Here is a 17,569-nt window from a genome sequence, read left to right as displayed (position 1 = left end):
AAATAAATATCTTGACTACAATCAATATAATGAAAAGGTACGGTTTAAATTCTGCCTTTCAATTCATTTCAGAAATTTCCCAAAGACTTTTTATAGATATGTCACCAAACTGATTAGCCAAATGACCAAAAAGAATATAAAAGGGTGTTGAATGCTAGAAAGAAAATGTAAATTAAAACGGCAGTGTGATACCAGTACCTGCTTACCAGAATCACTAAAAATAGCCAAATAATATCAAATGCAGGATAACATATGGAGTTCATTTATTTTCATTCTCATCTCCTCTTACTCCTATTCTCTAATGAAGCCTAATGACGAAAGAGCTTTTTGTTTGTTTCTTTGCTTGCTTTAAACTTCACTGTAATGAGAGTGTCAAGAGCACACTGGGGTTACAGAGGACACTCAACCATCTCCTAAATGACTAATAACTCCATTTACTTAAGACATCAGTTCATTTCTCATGCAAACACAGACACACACACAGACAGACAGACACACACACACACCACACACAAGGAGACACTTCCGCAAATCTTGTTCTGCGTGTCAGTTTGTTTAATTGTAAATAATTGTAAGTAAAGTAAGAGAGTAGTTATAAGGTGTGTGGAAACTCTCTATAATACCCTAGAGCTGAGAGAAATCAACTTACCCTATAGCAGGGAACCTCACTTGTTTGGTCAGGCCTAAGATGATCTGGAGTTGCTGGACAAACAGTGAGCCATCTGCATAGTATGTGTGGTAGAGATGGCAACCAACCACCAGTGGTGTGCTGTGGGCATGCAGTGATAGTCTAGGGGAGGGCAGAAGACCTTCAGAGCATGGAGTTGTACAGGAGCTGGAGAAGAATTGGAAGTTCTAAATATGATTTCCCAAGCCACCAGCAACTGCTTGTGGGCTCTATGGGGCTCTGTAGAACCCTCAGGCTGGTCAGGTGCTCTATTGTCAGAATGATGAGGGCTGTGAAAAGGTTATTTCCAGGCTGAGACTGCAAGATCAGAGGGACCAGATATAGTCTAATCTGGGCAGACTCCACTTGATGCCATTACACCCACATGACAGGACCCTCTCACCCCCAAAATGAGAGGGTGTAATATCCCTCCTTTGATTTCTCCTGAGAATGTTTAACATCCTGCTTACATTAAAGGATTAGTACTTAAAGGAATTTCTTTGTTTATCACAGAGCATATATGAAGTGTACACTCAGAGCTGAGGGGCAGTTAATTGATAAGTGACACTGGAGGCCATCTAGAATTCTCATTTCCTTATCTGTTTCAACTAGTGGGCAGCATGAGACCATAATAGTTTCAAAAAACAGAGCAAAGGGATAGGTATTAGTATTCTAGGGTTGCCATAACAAAGAACCACAGACTGGGCAGTTTAGAGAGGGAACATATATTTTCTCAATTCTGGAGGCTAGAAGTCTAAGATAAGGTATTCTTGGGTTATAGATGGCAATGTTCTCTCTGTGTCTTCATATGGTTTTTCCTCTATGAGTATTTGTGCCCTAATCTCTTTTTATAAGGATACAAGTTTTATTGGATTAAGGCCTATGAATATGACCTCATTTTACTTTAATTAACATTTTAAAGATTCTATCTCCAAATACAAATACATACTGAGGTACCAGGGGTTAGAGTTTCCACATAGAAATTTTGAGAAGACACAACTGAGACCATAACAGAACAGTAAGTGTTTCTGTAATGACAGACAATTCTTCTGTAATAATCTATTTAAGATAGATCAACTAATTCAGTCACCAACTCTCTTACTCTGACATTATCTTTCAAGGTATTGGAATTTCCATTCCCAATTTCCATACTGTCATCATGGTGTAAAATGGCTTAATAATAGTCATATTTTCACTGAGATAGTTAGTATTCCATTATGTTTAAGCCATCTTCTTTTTTTTAACATCTTTATTGGAGTATAGTTATTTTACAATGCTGTGTTAGTTTCTGCTGTATAAGAGAGTCAATCAGCTATATGTATACCTATATCCCCATATCCCCTCCATCTTGTGTATCCCTCCCACCCTCCCTATCCCACCCCTCTAGATGGTCACAAAAGCACCGAGTTGATCTCCCTGTGCTATGCAGCTGCTTCCCACTAGCTATCTATTTTACATTTGATAGAATATATATGTCAATGCTAATCTCTCACTTCCTCCCAGTTTACCCTTTCCGCTCCCTGTGACCTGAAGTCCATTCTCTATGTCTTCATCTTTATTCTGTTCATCCCCTAGGTTCATCAGAACCATTTTTTTTTTTTTTTAGATTCCACATATATGTGTTAGCATAAGGTATTTCTTTTTCTCTTTCTGACTTACTTCACTCTATATGACAGACTCTTGGTCGATCCACCACACTCTAAATACCTCAATTTCGTTTCTTTTAATGGCTGACAAATGTTCCATTGTATATATGTGCCACATCTTCTTTATCCATTCATCTGTTTATGGACACTTAGGTTGCTTCCATGTCCTTGCTACTGTAAATAGTGCTGCAATGAACATTGTGGTACAAGACTCTTTTCGAATTATGGTTTTCTCAGCATATATGCCCAGGAGTGGGATTTCTGGGTCATAGGTTGTTCTATTTTTAGTTTTTTAAGGAACATCCATATTGTTCTCCAAAATGGCCGTATCAATTTATACTCCCACCAACAGTGCAAGAGGGTTCCCTTTTCTCCGCATCCTCTCTAGCATTTATTGTTTGTAGATTTTTTGATCATGGCTATTCTGAGTGGTGTGACGTGATGCCTCATTGCAGTTTTGATTAGCATTTCTCGAATGATTAGTGATGTTGAGAATACTTTCATGTGTTTATTGGGAATCAGTATATCTTCTTTGGAGAAATATCTATTTACGTCTTCTGCCCATTTTTGAATTGGATTGTTTCTTTTTTGGATATTGAGCTGCATGAGCTGCTTGTAAATTTTGGAGATTAATCCTTTGTCAGTTACTTCATCTTCAAATATTTTCTTCCCTTCTGAGGGTCTTTTCATCTTGTTTATGGTTTCCATTGTTGTGCGAAAGCTTTTAAGTTTCATTAGGTCCCATTTGCTTCATTTTGCTTTTATCTCCACTTCTCTAGGAGGTGGGTCAGAAAGGATCTTGCTGTGATTTATGTCAGAGTGTTCTTCCTATATTTTCCTCTTAGAGTTTTATGGTGTCTGGCCTTATATTTAGGTGTTTAATCCATTTGGGGTTTATTACTGTGTATAGTGTTAGGAAATGTTCTAATATCATTCTTTTACAAGTAACTGTCCAGTTTCACAGCTCCACTTATTAAAGAGGTTGTCTTTTCTCCATTGTATATTCCTGCCTCCTTTACCAAAAATAAGGTGACCATATGTGTGTGGGTTTACCTCTGGGCTTTCTATCCTGTTCTATTGATCTATGGTTCTGTTTCTGTGCCAGACCATACTGTCTTGATTACTATAGCTTTGTAGTATAGTCTGAAGTCAGGGAGCCTGATTCCTCCAGCACCGTTTTTCATTCTCAAGATTTCTTTGGCTATTCAAGGTCTTTTGTGTTTCCATACAAATTGTAAAATTTTTTGCTCTAGTTCTGTGAAAAATGCCATTGGTAGTTTGATAAGGATTGCATTGAATCCATAGATTGCTTTGGGTAGTATAGTCATTTTCACAATATTGATTCTTCCAATCCAAGAACATGGTATATCTCTCCATCTCTTTGTATCATCTTTAATTTATTTCATCAGTGTCTTATAGTTTTCTGCATACAGGTCTTTTGTCTCCTTAGGTAGGTTTATTCCTAGGTATTTTATTCTTTTTGTTGCAGTGGTAAATGGGAGTGTTTCCTTAATTTCTCTCTCAGATTTTTCTTTGTTAGTGTTCAGGAATGCAGGAGATTTCTGTGCATAAATTTTGTATCCTGCTCCTTTACCAAATTCATTGATTGGCTCTAGTAGATTTCTGATAGCATCTTTAGGATTCTCTATGTATAGTATCATATCATCTGCAAACAGTGACAGCTTTACTTCTTCTTCTCCAATTTGGATTCCTTTTATTTCTTTTTCTTCTCTGATTGCTGTGGCTAAAGCTTCCAAAACTATGTTGAATAATAGTGGTGAGAGTGGGCAGCCTTCTCTTGTTCCTCATCTTAGAGAAAATGGTTTCTGTTTTTCACAATTGAGAATGATGTTGGCTGTGGATTTGTCATATATGGACTTTACTATGTTAAGGTAACTTCCCTCTATGCCTATTTTCTGGAGAGATTTTATCATAAATGGGTGTTGAATTTTGTCAAAAGTTTTTTCTGCAACTACTTAGATTATCATATGTTTTTTATCCTTCAGTTTGTTACTATGGTGTATCACATTGATTGATTTGTGTACATTGAAGAATCCTTGCATTCCTGGGATAAACCCCACTTGGTCATGGTGTGTGATCCTTTCAGTGTATTGTGGGATTCTGTTGGCTAGTATTTTGTTAAGGATTTTGCATCTATGTTCATCAGTAATATTGGCCTGTAGTTTTTTTTTTTTGTGACATCTTGGTCTTGTTTTGATATCAGGGTGATGATGACCTCATTGAATGAGTTTGGGAGTGTTCCTCCCTCTGCTATAATTTGGAAGAGTTTGAGAAGGATAGGTGTTAGTTCTTCTCTAAATGTTTGCTAGAATTCACCTGGGAAGCCATTGGTCCAGGGCTTTTGTTTGTTGGAAGATTTTTAATCACAGTTTCAGTTTCAGTGCTTGTGTTTGGTCTTTTCATATTTTCTAATTTGTCCTGGTTCAGTCTCAGAACGTTGTGCTTTTCTAAGAATTTGTCCTTTTCTTCCAGGTTGTTCACTTTATTGGCATATAGTTGCTTGTAGTGATCTCTTATGATCCTTTGTATTTCTGCATTGTCAATTTTTACTTCTCCTTTTTCATTTCCAGTTCTGTTGATCTGAGTCTTCTCCCTTTTTTTCTTGATGAGTGTGGCTAATGGTTTATCAATTTTGTTTATCTTCTCAAAGAATTAGCTTTTAGTTTTATTGATTTTTGCTATAGTTTCCTTCATTTCTTTTTCATTTATTTCTTTAATCTTTATGATTTCTTTCCTTCTGCTAACTATTTTTTTTGTTTGTTTTTGTTGTTCTTCTTTCTCTGATTGCTATAGATGTATTTTTGGGTTTTTATTTGAGATTTTTCTTGTTTCTTGAGGTAGGAATGTATTGCTATATACTTCCCTCTTAGAACTGCTTTTGCTGCATCCCATAGGTTTTGGGTCATCGTGTTTTCATTGTCATTTGTATCTAGGTAGTTTTTGATTCCCTCTTTGATTCCTTAGTGACCACTTATTACTTAGTTATGTATTGTTTAGCCTCCATGTGTTTGCATTTTTTACAGTTGTTTTCCTGTAATTGATATCTAGTCTCATAGCTCTGTGGTCAGAAAAGGTACTTGATATGATTTCAGTTTTCTTAAATTTACCAAGGCTTGATATGCGACCCAAGATATGATCTATCCTGGAGAACGTTCCATGAGCACTTGAGAAGACAGTGTATTCTGTTGTTTTTGGATAGAATGTCCTATAAATATCAATTAAGTCCATTTTGTCTAATGTGTCATTTAAAGCTTGTGTCTCTTTATTTATTTCCATCTTGGATGATCTGTCTATTCATGAAAGTGGGGTGTTAAAGTCTGCTACTACGATTTTGTTACTGTCGACCTCCCGTTTTATGCCTGTTAGCATTTGCCTTATAAACTGAGTTGCTCCTATGTTGGCTGCCTAAATATTTACAATTGTTACATCTTCTTCTTGGATTGATCCCTTGATCATTACATAGTGTCCTTCTTTGTCTCTTGTAATAGTCTTTATTTTAAAGTCTATTTTGTCTGATATGAAAATTGTTACTCCAGCATTCTTGTGATTTCAATTTCTGTGGAATATTTTTTTCCATCCCCTCATTTGCAGTCTGTATGTATCCCTAGGCCTTTAGAAGTCTCTTGTAGACAGCATATATACAGGTCGTGTTTTGTTTCCTTTCAGCCTGCCTATGTCTTTTGATTTGAGCATTAATCCATTTACATTTAAGGCAATTTTCAACATGTATGGTCCTATTACCATTTTCTTAATTGTTTTGGATTTTGTTTTGTAGGTCATTTCTTTCTCTTGTGTTTCCTGCCTAGAGAAGTTCCTTTACCATTTGTTGTAAAGCTGGTTTTGTGGTGCTGAATTTCTTAGTTTTTGCTTGTCTGTAAAGGCTGTAATTTCTCCATCAAATCTGAATGAGATCTTTGCTAGGTAGAGTAATCTTAGTTGTAGATTTTTTTCTTTCATCACTTTAAATATATCCTGCCACTCCCTTCTGGCTTGCAGAGTTTCTGCTGAATGATCAGCTGTTAACCTTATGGGGATTCCCTTGTCTTTATTTGTTGTTTTTCCTTTGTTTCTTTTAATATTTTTTCTTTGTATTTAATTCTTGATAGTTTGATTAACATGTGTTTTGGCATGTTTGTCCTGGGATTTATCCTGTATGGAACTCTCTGTGCTTCCTGTACATGATTGACTATTTCCTTTCCCATATTAGGTAAATTTTCATCTATAATCTCTTCAAATATTTTTCTCAGACCCTTTCTTTTTCTCTTCTTCTTCTAGAACTCCTATAATGTGAATGTTGGTGCATTTAATGTTGTCCCAGAGGTCTCTGAAACTGTCCTCCTGTCTTCTCATTCTTTTTTCTTTATTCTGCTCTGTTGTAGTTATTTCTACTATTTTATCTTTCAGATAACTTTCCATTCTCTGCTTCAGTTATTCTGCTCCTAATTCCTTCTAGAGAATTTTTAATTTCATTTATTTTGTTGTTCATCATTTTTTGTTTGCTCTTTAGTTCTTCTAGGTCCTTGTTAAACATTTCTTGTATTTTCTCCATTCTATTTCCAAGATTTTGGATCATATTTACTATCATTACTCTGAATTGTTTTTCAGGTAGACTAAAAGGACTATTTCCTCTTTATTTGTTCGGTCTGGTGGGTTTTTACCTTGCTCCTTCATTTGCTGCATATTTCTCTGTCTTCTCATTTTGCTTAATTATTGTGTTTGGGGTCTCCTGTTCACAACCTGCAGGTTCATAGTTCTCATTGTTTTTGGTTTCTGCTCCCAGTGGGTGAGGTTGATTCAGTGGTTTGTGTAGGCTTCCCAGTGGAGAGGACTGGTACCTGTTTTCTGGTGGGTGGGGCTGGGTCTTTTCTCTCTGTTGGGCAGGACCATGTCCAGTGGTGTGTTTTGGGATATCTGTAAACTTAGTAGGATTTTAGGTAGCCTCTCCACTAATGGGTTGTGTTGTATTTCTGTCTTACTAGTTGTTTGGCATGAGACGTCCAGCACTGGAACATGCTGGCCCTTGGGTGGAGCTGGATCTTAGCTTTGAGATGGAGATCTGTGGGATAGCTCTCACTGACTGATATTATATGGGGTCGGGAGTTCTCTTGTGGTCCAATGTTCTGATCACGGCTCTCCTACCTCAGAGGTTCAGGCTGGACACAAGGCTGGACCACCAAGAGCCTGTCATTGACCTGGATTTAAAACTGGGGCCATACAACTTCCATACAATGTCATACAACTTCTATTTCCACTTACAATGTACTTTATTTAGTTTAATTTTCTTTACCACCTCATAAGCCTGAGTAGCACCTTGGAATTTAAAGATGTGCTAACGTTTTTCCAGACTTTGTATTTATTCTGGTTACTTAAATTTCTATGTTATGTTCAGTTTGTTTGTTTATTTATTTATTTATTTATTTATTTATTTATTTATTTATTTATTTATGGCTATGACACACAGCTTGTGGGATCTCAGTTCCCCAATCAGGGATCTAACATGGGCCCACGACAGCAAAAGCACTGAGTCTTAATCACTGGCCCGCCAGGAAATTCTGTGTTCAGTTTATTTTTGTTAGTTTTATAAAAAATTTATTCATCATGCCATGGTAACAATTACACTTAGAACCAGCCCAGACCCGCTTTTCAGTATCATTCCTCTCATGTAATTTTAGAGAATGCATAGGATCTCATCTTGTGATGCAAATTTTGTGCTAGATTAAATCATCTTCCTGATGCACAGAAGAGCTACTGATGTCCTGCCTAAACCTGGCTGAATCATTTTCATGTAGATTTAAGGATATATATCTTTGTATACATAATTTTACATGTATATTTTTATATGTTTGTGTGCCTAAATTGTGTATTTAAAATATGAATATTTTACATACATTTTATACGTGTGTGTGTTTCTCATATGTGTTGTCACAGGTGGAATTTATTGTTGAGTTTTCATTCTCACATACAACAGATAATGAGCCAATGGTTTAAAATTTATGGAAGAGAAATGATATAAATATGCTCAATTTTTTAACTTCAGAAGTCACTAAGAGATATTATGTTTGGATGCTGCTATACATTATTAAACCAAACTTGTTGTTTTGCTACCTAATGTTTTCCTTCTTTCTTTCCATGACTCCATTTATTTTGAAGAATGAGTGAAGAAAACTGCTGTTCAGGCAGACAGTTCAATTTATAAACTCTCAGGGAAAATTTCCTCTCAATTGTGTGAATAAGATCACAAAATGAGATTCACTATAAGCCTTATATTTATAATAATCTTTAATGGAACAGATGGCAGTTCATTTCTGTTAATTTATGTTAGGCATGTAGAATCATTTAATTTTTGTATCAGTCTTCTTATTTTAAGGTAGAATCTGCTAAATTATTGATTTAATTTTCCTAGTTTATTTCTTTAAGTCCTCTCTTTACAATTATAAATTTGGTGTTTGAAATATAAAGCATATTTCATAATTTAAAAAATCTATTATGCTCATATATTTTCTATTAACTTTTATATGTAAAACTCAAATTCATTACCCATTGAGATAAACAACAAAATATATTAGATTCTTCCAACCTATCATAAGTAATCATAAATGTAATCATAATGAGTCCTAATAAAAGATTGCCTGTATTACTTCACTAATACAAAAAATAAAATGAGAATCTAGATATTCTATAAAATGTATTCTTTTGGTTATATATTCACTTCTCCAAAGCTATAATTTATATTATTTATATGTACAGTCAACCTTTATTTAGATGTTGCAAAAGATAAATGTCAAGCAAAAGTGCTGTTGAAAGTAATAAAAACGTCAATTTATTGCAATATTGGGTAAATTAAGTCACTTAAAGTGTTCCCAAAGGAGAATATGAGTAGGGTCAGTGAACTGTAGGCAGTATGCAGAACAAGAGAGCCTTCTTCCCCCAGGACCCAGTTATTGTTAGCCTTGTCATTACAAGAATGGATATAGCATTAAAATTAGGAGAAACTTCAGGTCTTTATAAACATGACTGAGAAATAGGATATTCTGTTTATGTTTCTTCCCAAGTATATCCAGCTTCCAATTGCTTCAGGCCACATGCATTGCTATCATCTGAATCTGAGCCACATCCATTGTCACTGGTATTATTGCAAAAGACTCTCAGATTTTCCTGTCTCTTCACTTGCTCCCCTGTATATTATTCTCGTTACATCATCAGACAGATCCTTTTAAAATGAAGGTCTAATCATGTCAATGCTGGGCTCAAAATTGTAAAATATTTCCTCATTTACTCAAAGAAAAGACGTCCTTACAGAAAACCACACTCTGTGATTCAGCCACCACTCACTCCCTCAAAGAACTTATCTCCTTATAGATTTTCCTTTCACAGTGCACTACACCCACGCTGGTCCCCTCTGGGTCTTTCAGTGACCCAAACAACATTCCCACCTTATAACATTTGTACTGGCTCTTCCCATGGTTAACTCACATATCCTAGACATCTGCTCAAATGTTGCCTTCACAATGAGGTCTATTTCTTTGAACTCCAATTATAATCACTAAAGTTCCTGTTTCTAACTTGCCTCTGGATTGCTCTTTCCCAACTCTGTTTTATTTACATGAATAATCTTTAATGCTTGATATACTAGGAAACATATTCTTAAATTTCATGTTTATTTCGTGTTCTATCCAGCTAGAATAAAACTCTGTCTGGGCAAAGACCCCTCTCATTTTTATTCATTGATCATTTCCAAATGCTTCAAAGAGTTTCTGGCATACAGTACGTATATACCTCAAAATAATTGTATGTAGAAGAAATATTATAGAAAATACTTTTAAATCATGCTTTGAGGAAATAATATATATATATATTGCTTTTAATGTATATATATATATATATATATATATATATATATTGCTTTTAAAGTAATTTAACTAGTACTCTATACAGATACAAAACTCTAATAGGGAGGTGATTTGATATAGAAGCAGTTTAACAAAGAGGTTATTTAATATACAGAAACGTTACAAAGTTGTTATTTTTGTGTAAAAAGGAAAATAGAGGAGCTTTTTTTTTTTCTTTTGAGAAGAAAGGAGGAACAAAAGGAATACCATGTTTATCTCAGCAATTAAAGCAGCTGATACCCCCAGGGTGGAAGTCTCAAGCCTACACTAGCTGTTGCATTTTGTATAAAGATGCAGAAGAGTTTCTATGTCAACTGAAGCTGGAATTGCCAAAATGGTGTGTTTGCTGGGCTGCTAGTTTCCAGAATTACGCAACTGCTATTGCTGCTTCAGCAACTTTTAGCAACTTCTAGCACTGCCTTCATGTTTAAGCCAGAATTTGAAATATGTTTTTTTCTGTCCACCTCCCTATGTCATACTGACAGAACTGAACAGAAATTCTCTGGAAAGAGAGCCTAAAAAAGTATGATTTGTAGATTTCCTCATACAGCAGAGAAGGGTTGGTATGGAACTGAGAAATAATGGAAAATAGCCAACACAGCAACCAACTACTTTTAACACTTAAATCCGAGTCTCTTTTTTGGCACATACCAGGTCAATGAGTTAGGGGAATTTTGCATGTTAGTTATATTTTTTTCTCTGACTTTTTTTTTCTATTACATAAATATAAGTTGAGAAATAAATAACATGAAAATCTTGGACCGTTTTTGCCATATGTAATGTCCAGCGTCATTTCACTGGTACCAAACAATGACTTTTCATTTTGGCTTCCTTCAATTTGTTACAAATTATAGTAGCTTTAACTAATCTTTCCATGACTACATTTTCTAATTTATAATGCTCTATTAACATTAAATAACATGTTCCAGGCCACCAGATTTGATGATTTTTTAGAGATTAAACACGTTTGATCACTAGAATGGTTTCCTGATATTTCATACCTTTGGAGAACACTTTTTTCTTCATGAATCACATGGTGAATTACACTTTCTAGGATAGTAAACATAGTTGGATATTTCCTGAGATGTGTAAAAGCAATACTATTTTCTCACTAAGCAGAAGTAATATACACATGGAAACACTAACACGACAAAAATGCATACCAGAAAACAGATTTATGCATGAAGAATATTTATAACTTCATTATATGCAGTTTCCTTACCAATCTTCTAATCCTCCCTACACAAACCAAAACTTTCCATATTCTTTCCTTGAAATAAATATAAAATCAAAAGTGAGAGTTGAAGATTTCATCAAGAAATTGTCACCTTAAAAACAAAAAGATTATTAGTCAAATAATAATTCACAATCACAAAGTTCAAAGTCTTGAGCTAAACAAGGACATTTCAATAAGCAAATGTTACAATCAAGACTTTAATTTAAACACTGGGCAGTGTCTCTCTCAGAAAATATAAGTTTGTGAAACAGGAATCAAAACTAAATATTAAGATCATGAAGGAACTCATCAACTGTTATTATTTTTGGATATGATTCATTCTATACACTGTTGTTTTACCTTTAAAAATAGTTTAACATAACATTTTTAAAAATTTTACAGGTAGGGGCTTCCCTGGTGGTGCAGTGGTTGAGAGTCCGCCTGCCGATGCAGGGGATACGGGTTCGTGCCCCGGTCTGGGAAGATCCCACATGCTGTGGAGCGGCTGGGCCTGTGAGCCATGGCTGCTGAGCCTGCGCGTCCGAGCCTGTGCTCCACAACGGGAAAGGCCACAACAATGAGAGGCCTGCCTACCGCAAAAAAAAAAAAAAAAAAAAAAAAAAAAAAAAAAAAAAAAAATTACAGGTAAATTGATTTGGTTACATTTAAAAATCAGTCTTAATGTAAGTCTTCATGAAAAAACAAGGAAAAAAATCAAAATAAAAGCAAAAAGAAAGAACAATAATGTCTTGACAAGAAAACAAAATTTCCCAGCATTCTAAGAGACAAGGCCACTTAATAGGCTTTTGCCAGAGTTATACTAACCCCTGCCATATTTGTCTGTTTCTGCAGTTCCCCAGGACCTGACCTTCCTCCATCCCTAGGCATCCATCAGGAGTTGGCTCCATCTGAATTCTTGTGACTATTTAGTAGCCAACTAAACCCCACCATGCCTAATAAGATCATATCATTGGTCATCACTCAATATGTTTTCCCTCTGGCTATCCATCTCCTGTACTTCTAACCCTGGCTGTTCTGAGCCCTTTCCCCTGACCCAGATTGAAATGCTTCTTTCTGGAACACTTGATTTTCTGTGTTTGTTTAAACATTCTATATGCTAAACCATCTTTGAAGGCTTTCACCTTTAATTAAAAACGGATTGTCTTTTCATTATAACATGTCCCCTGCATCCTAGACTATGCCCATTATCCCATATGCTATATTGTTGCATTGCTTATGTATGAGAGGAAAAGATTTTCTTCTACCCTTCTGAGTTCTTTAGCTAGTTAATAATTAAATTTACATAAAACAGGTTAACAAGAGAAAAACCAATATAATTACTTATGTATAGGAGCCCCAAAGATATGGGACCCAAGGGCAAGTAGGGCAGCAGAAACTTATATGTTATGTTTCACTAAGGAATGGGATAGGGACCCAGGGTTTCAAAGGGGAAAATGATAACTCACAGGACAATAAGGAGAGCAGATGTTTGAAAGTTAGATATTTGTCCTTCCATATAGGTAGGTTGTACAGATGAAAGTTATCTCTGGTAACTGCACTCTCTTGAAGCTACCCCTCTACAGAAAATCTTTTAGGTGGTTAAGGGGAAGGTAAAAAGTTCTACCTGGGTCTTCAGCTCAAAATAATCCACATGCCAAAGTGAATCGTTTTGTGGGGTCTGGTTGTGAACACCTTCACTTACCTCTTGCAAAAATACTTACGTTTTTGAAAATTGTGGCTTTACTACTTCTCATCCCTTTCTCTTCTCAGTTTTCTACTGACTTTTTTTTTTTTTTTTTTTTTGCGGTACCCGGACCTCTCACTTCTGTGGCCTCTCCCACTGCAGATCACAGGCTCTGGAAGCGCAGGCTCAGCAGCCATGGCTCACGGGCCTAGCCACTCCGCGGCAAGTGGGATCCTCCTGGACCGGGGCACGAACCCGTGTCCCCTGCATCGGCAGGCAGACTCTCAACCACTGCGCCACCAGGGAAGCCCTCTACTGACTTTTTAATGCCTTTGTTTATGTAGGAGTTAATTGGGTAGTTGCTATTTGTTTGTTTGTTTCTACTCCAAGTTATTTCAATCATCTTGATTATCCTAATCTACCTATTTACCATGTTGATAATCCAGCTATCTATTTAGATTTGTGTTATTGAAATTATGATTTCCAGTCAAAAAACTGTAATTTGTCCACAATGAGATAAGCACTGAAACTGAAAGTAAGACATTGGAGATCACAACGTCCTTGCATATAATAATTTTTCTAATTTCATTTGTTTGGATTTTTTATGAAAGCACTTCAATGTGACAAATTTGCAATTAAAAAAAAATCCTCTTCCTCTTTCATGGGCTTTGAAAAACACTCTTCTAGATTAATTCTTTACCTCATCAATTTCAGAGGCTTTAATATCAACCCTATTTCAAACTTTAAAGTCTGTGTACATCTCAAGGATTTATCACTGATTTTACAGGTTCAGCGTTTATAATATTATATTGAAATATCTTACTAATTCACTATAATCTGCATTTTTGTTTCTTTCATTATAATTCCATCATTATACCTGTACTTTATGTAAAGATATCTAGTCCCTTACTCCCTTTATTTAAGCTGAGTGGCCTTCCTTACTGCGTAGATATCTAGCTAATGTTTCCCATTCTTAATTTCAACTATTCTTTTGCAAATTTACCCCTTTTCAAATTTTTTCCTACAACTCAAAAGTTCAGCACTATTAAAAAAAGAAGAAAATTTGCTAAATTATACTACTTACACTATCTTTATTTCTAATCTGACTAGATATTGAATGATCCAAACAAATGTTTTTGTTTTTCCTTTTCTAGTCATCACTCTCTTTACTCTTCTCAGCCTTACCACCCTTCTAATTCAGTGCATATCTTCACCTCCTACTTAACAAACGAAATATAAAGAAAGCATACTGACTTTAGAAAATGAACTGATTGTGTTGCAGGAAGGGGGATCTCTTCTAGAGCTGGAGAGTGGACTCTTGTCTAACACTCGGAAATGAATTGGTCAGGGAGACACGTGTACTGACAAAGCAAAAAGCTTTATTGGGAAGGGGCGCCTGGGCAGAGAGCAGAAAGGTAAGGGAACCCAACAGAACTGCTCTGTTAAGTGGCTCACAGTCTCAAGTTTTATGGTAATAGGGTTAGTTTCTGGGTAGTCTGTGGCCAATCATCTTGCTTGTCCCATATTTGGTCCGACTCAGTCTCCTTCCTGGTGGCACATGCATCTTTCAGCCAGTATGGATTCCAGTGTGAAGAATTATGGGAAGTTGGTAGGACAATATTATGGGCTGATATCTCCTCACTCTTTTTGACCCCTCCCAAATGGGAGTCCCTGTTGTGAAACAACTCATGCAAGTGGTTATCATCAAGCGTAGCCAAGGCAGGTGGTTTCAGTCAATCGCTCCCTAACAATCACGTTGCTGGTTTAGCGTTTATTCTTTCATCTTCATTTACAATAGATTTATTTTTACTAGTTATTTCTAAACTCAATATTAATACCATTGTCCCTAATTTTATATATTTGTAGAAATTGATCTGATAAATATTCCTTCATTTTTAAAATATGGTCTACTTTGACCTAAAAACAAAACAAAACAGAAGGCAAAACCCAAAGCAGCAATATCCTGATATTCATGTTTTTCCTGTGACCACTAAATACCTACCATTTTCAATTAAATTTATAAATTAACTTAAAAGGAAATTTGTGATGATGAATAGTCCTATCTTAAGTTTTTTTATTATTTCTATATTGTTAATTTTCATATGAATCATAATTTTATTTTATATAATAAATATGTATATATAACATTATATCTGTTCTTACATACTCTAACACACATAATTATGTATATAATATACATACACACTACATATATTTGTGTGTATGTATATTTATAGTTATATATATATATGTAAAGTTTGATGTTAATGCATTTAGTAGTTGTACAACTTCATTTATTCAGTTATTTATTCATTTAACAAAAAATATTTAGCACCTGATATATTCCAGGGACACAATGGTAAAATCATATGTGGCTTCACCTATTGTATGAATTTGTTTACAATTTATTAGTGAAAAGACATTTGAAAAATAACCACCCAAATAACTACTCAAAGGCACATTTGATTCCTACTCTCACTGAGATTACAGTCTAGGCACCCAGTTATCTTTCCTTCTATTCCAAGTGCCAGATTTTCCTTGTTTTTGATAATCTTAACAGTTTAGAGGAGTAATGGTCACATAAATATGGAACATCCCTAAACTGAGAGTTGCCATATTTTCTTTTTGCCATTTCTGCTTTCCTGACTGTAACTTGAATTATATATAAATTATAATTATGAATTTTGGGGAACACAAGCATTCAGTCTATAACATAGCCTAACATAAGACTAAAGAACCAACAGAATTAACCTACATAGAGTATTTTATTCTTAATTGTAAATTAAGATCAGAAAGTAATTATGTAGAAACAAATCTGAAATATAGAGAATTAAGAAAAAAACAATTTTTGGAAAGATAATTAAAGTTGACAAATCTTTAATAAGAATGCAACAGAAAAGAAGAAAATACATAAATATGCACTACAAAGAATACCAATTATATCATAAAAACAGAGAGAGCAGAGATAAATATATTTAATTATATGAATATCTATACAATACACGTATCTGTCTATATCTATATACACACATACATACAGTCTACTCTTATAATTTATGTTCTATAAATTGCCACAAACACTGAATTAGCAAATACTTAGCTCTTAGGGAAAAAGCACGGTTAGGTTTCTGCAAATATCTGGTCAGAAAATTTCATCAATTGATCAGTGCAGACCATTGAGTTACTTGTGTCTTTGTTTACAGTTTATTAAATATATTGATATTTTGTTAATTTATGAACATTAAATTCTTTGCCAACAGCATTATAACTCATGCCTCAACAGAGCTTATTTGACACATGTAATTTCTCCATAAGTTCCATCACACTCTTGCACTTAGAATACTAGACAGCATTTCAAGCACTAAACTTGGGAGATAATTTAAAAAGTGACATCACCACGACAAAGTACAAAACTGTGAAAAACTTGGCACTTAATAAACCACAAAATGGATGACTGTTTATAATAAGAGAGCTAAAACAAGAAGGCAGAGCATTACCATGGCCAGTCTCACCTGGAGATGTGTGTATTGTATCGGGTAACTCAAAAGTTTAGCTCTTTGCATATGTCCACAAAAGACCATGTAAGTGTCGCAAATAGTTTTTAGATTCCAAACACATTTTAACTAGTAAGTGAGTTTACAGATATGCAATCCTTGAATAATAAGGATTGCTAGTATATATATATATATATATAATTCATATTCATATATATATATATATGTGGAGAAAGAGAAAGAGAGAGTGTGTATATATATATATATATATATATATATATATATATATATATATATATATATATATATCAATGCAGCATAAACATACCATACTTAGTGTATATACATCATATAATGACAAATATGTGTGCATGTGTATATATATGTATATACATATAGCTCAGAAAAAATGTCAATTATCAATGGTAGGATGAATTTAAGGATACATTCAGAATGTAAATAGAATAGATTGATTCCTACGGAAGTCCTATCAGTCAATTGATACATAGCTCTAATAACATACAAAACTATTCTAGTACATAAAAATGTATAAAACACTACTGCTATCGTTTTCCATGGCAAGTTTAAACTGAATACAAAAATGTGACAGGGTGCTCGCTTCAGCAGCACATATACTAAAATTGGAACGATACAGAGAAGATTAGCATGACCCCTGCGCAAGGAAGACAAGCAAATTTGTGAAGTGTTCCATATTTTTTAAGACACTGATGAAAGAAATTAAAGATGATACAAATAGATGGAGAGATATACCATGCTCCTGGGTTGGAAGAATCAATATTGTGAAAATGACTCTACTACCCAAAGCAATCTACAGATTCAATGAAATCCCTATCAAACTACCACTGGCATTTTTCACAGAACTAGAACAAAAAATTTCAAAATTTGTTTGGAAAAACAAAAGACCCCGAATAGCCAAAGCAATATTGAGAAT

The 17,569-nt window shown here is 34.7% G+C and overlaps 1 non-coding gene across 1 annotated transcript; it reads left to right on the top strand.

Moving 5' to 3' along the window:
• Positions 1-17,228: 17,228 nt before the first annotated feature.
• LOC132491505 (U6 spliceosomal RNA) lies at positions 17,229-17,335 on the top strand. The gene has a single exon (XR_009532715.1). It is a non-coding gene; the product is annotated as a U6 spliceosomal RNA (small nuclear RNA).
• Positions 17,336-17,569: the final 234 nt, after the last annotated feature.

The sequence above is a fragment of the Mesoplodon densirostris genome, chromosome 5 (assembly GCF_025265405.1).
Source record: "Mesoplodon densirostris isolate mMesDen1 chromosome 5, mMesDen1 primary haplotype, whole genome shotgun sequence".
NCBI lineage: Eukaryota > Metazoa > Chordata > Mammalia > Artiodactyla > Ziphiidae > Mesoplodon > Mesoplodon densirostris.
Note: the sequence above shows the minus strand (reverse complement) of the source record. Positions and strands in the feature narration are given on the sequence as shown.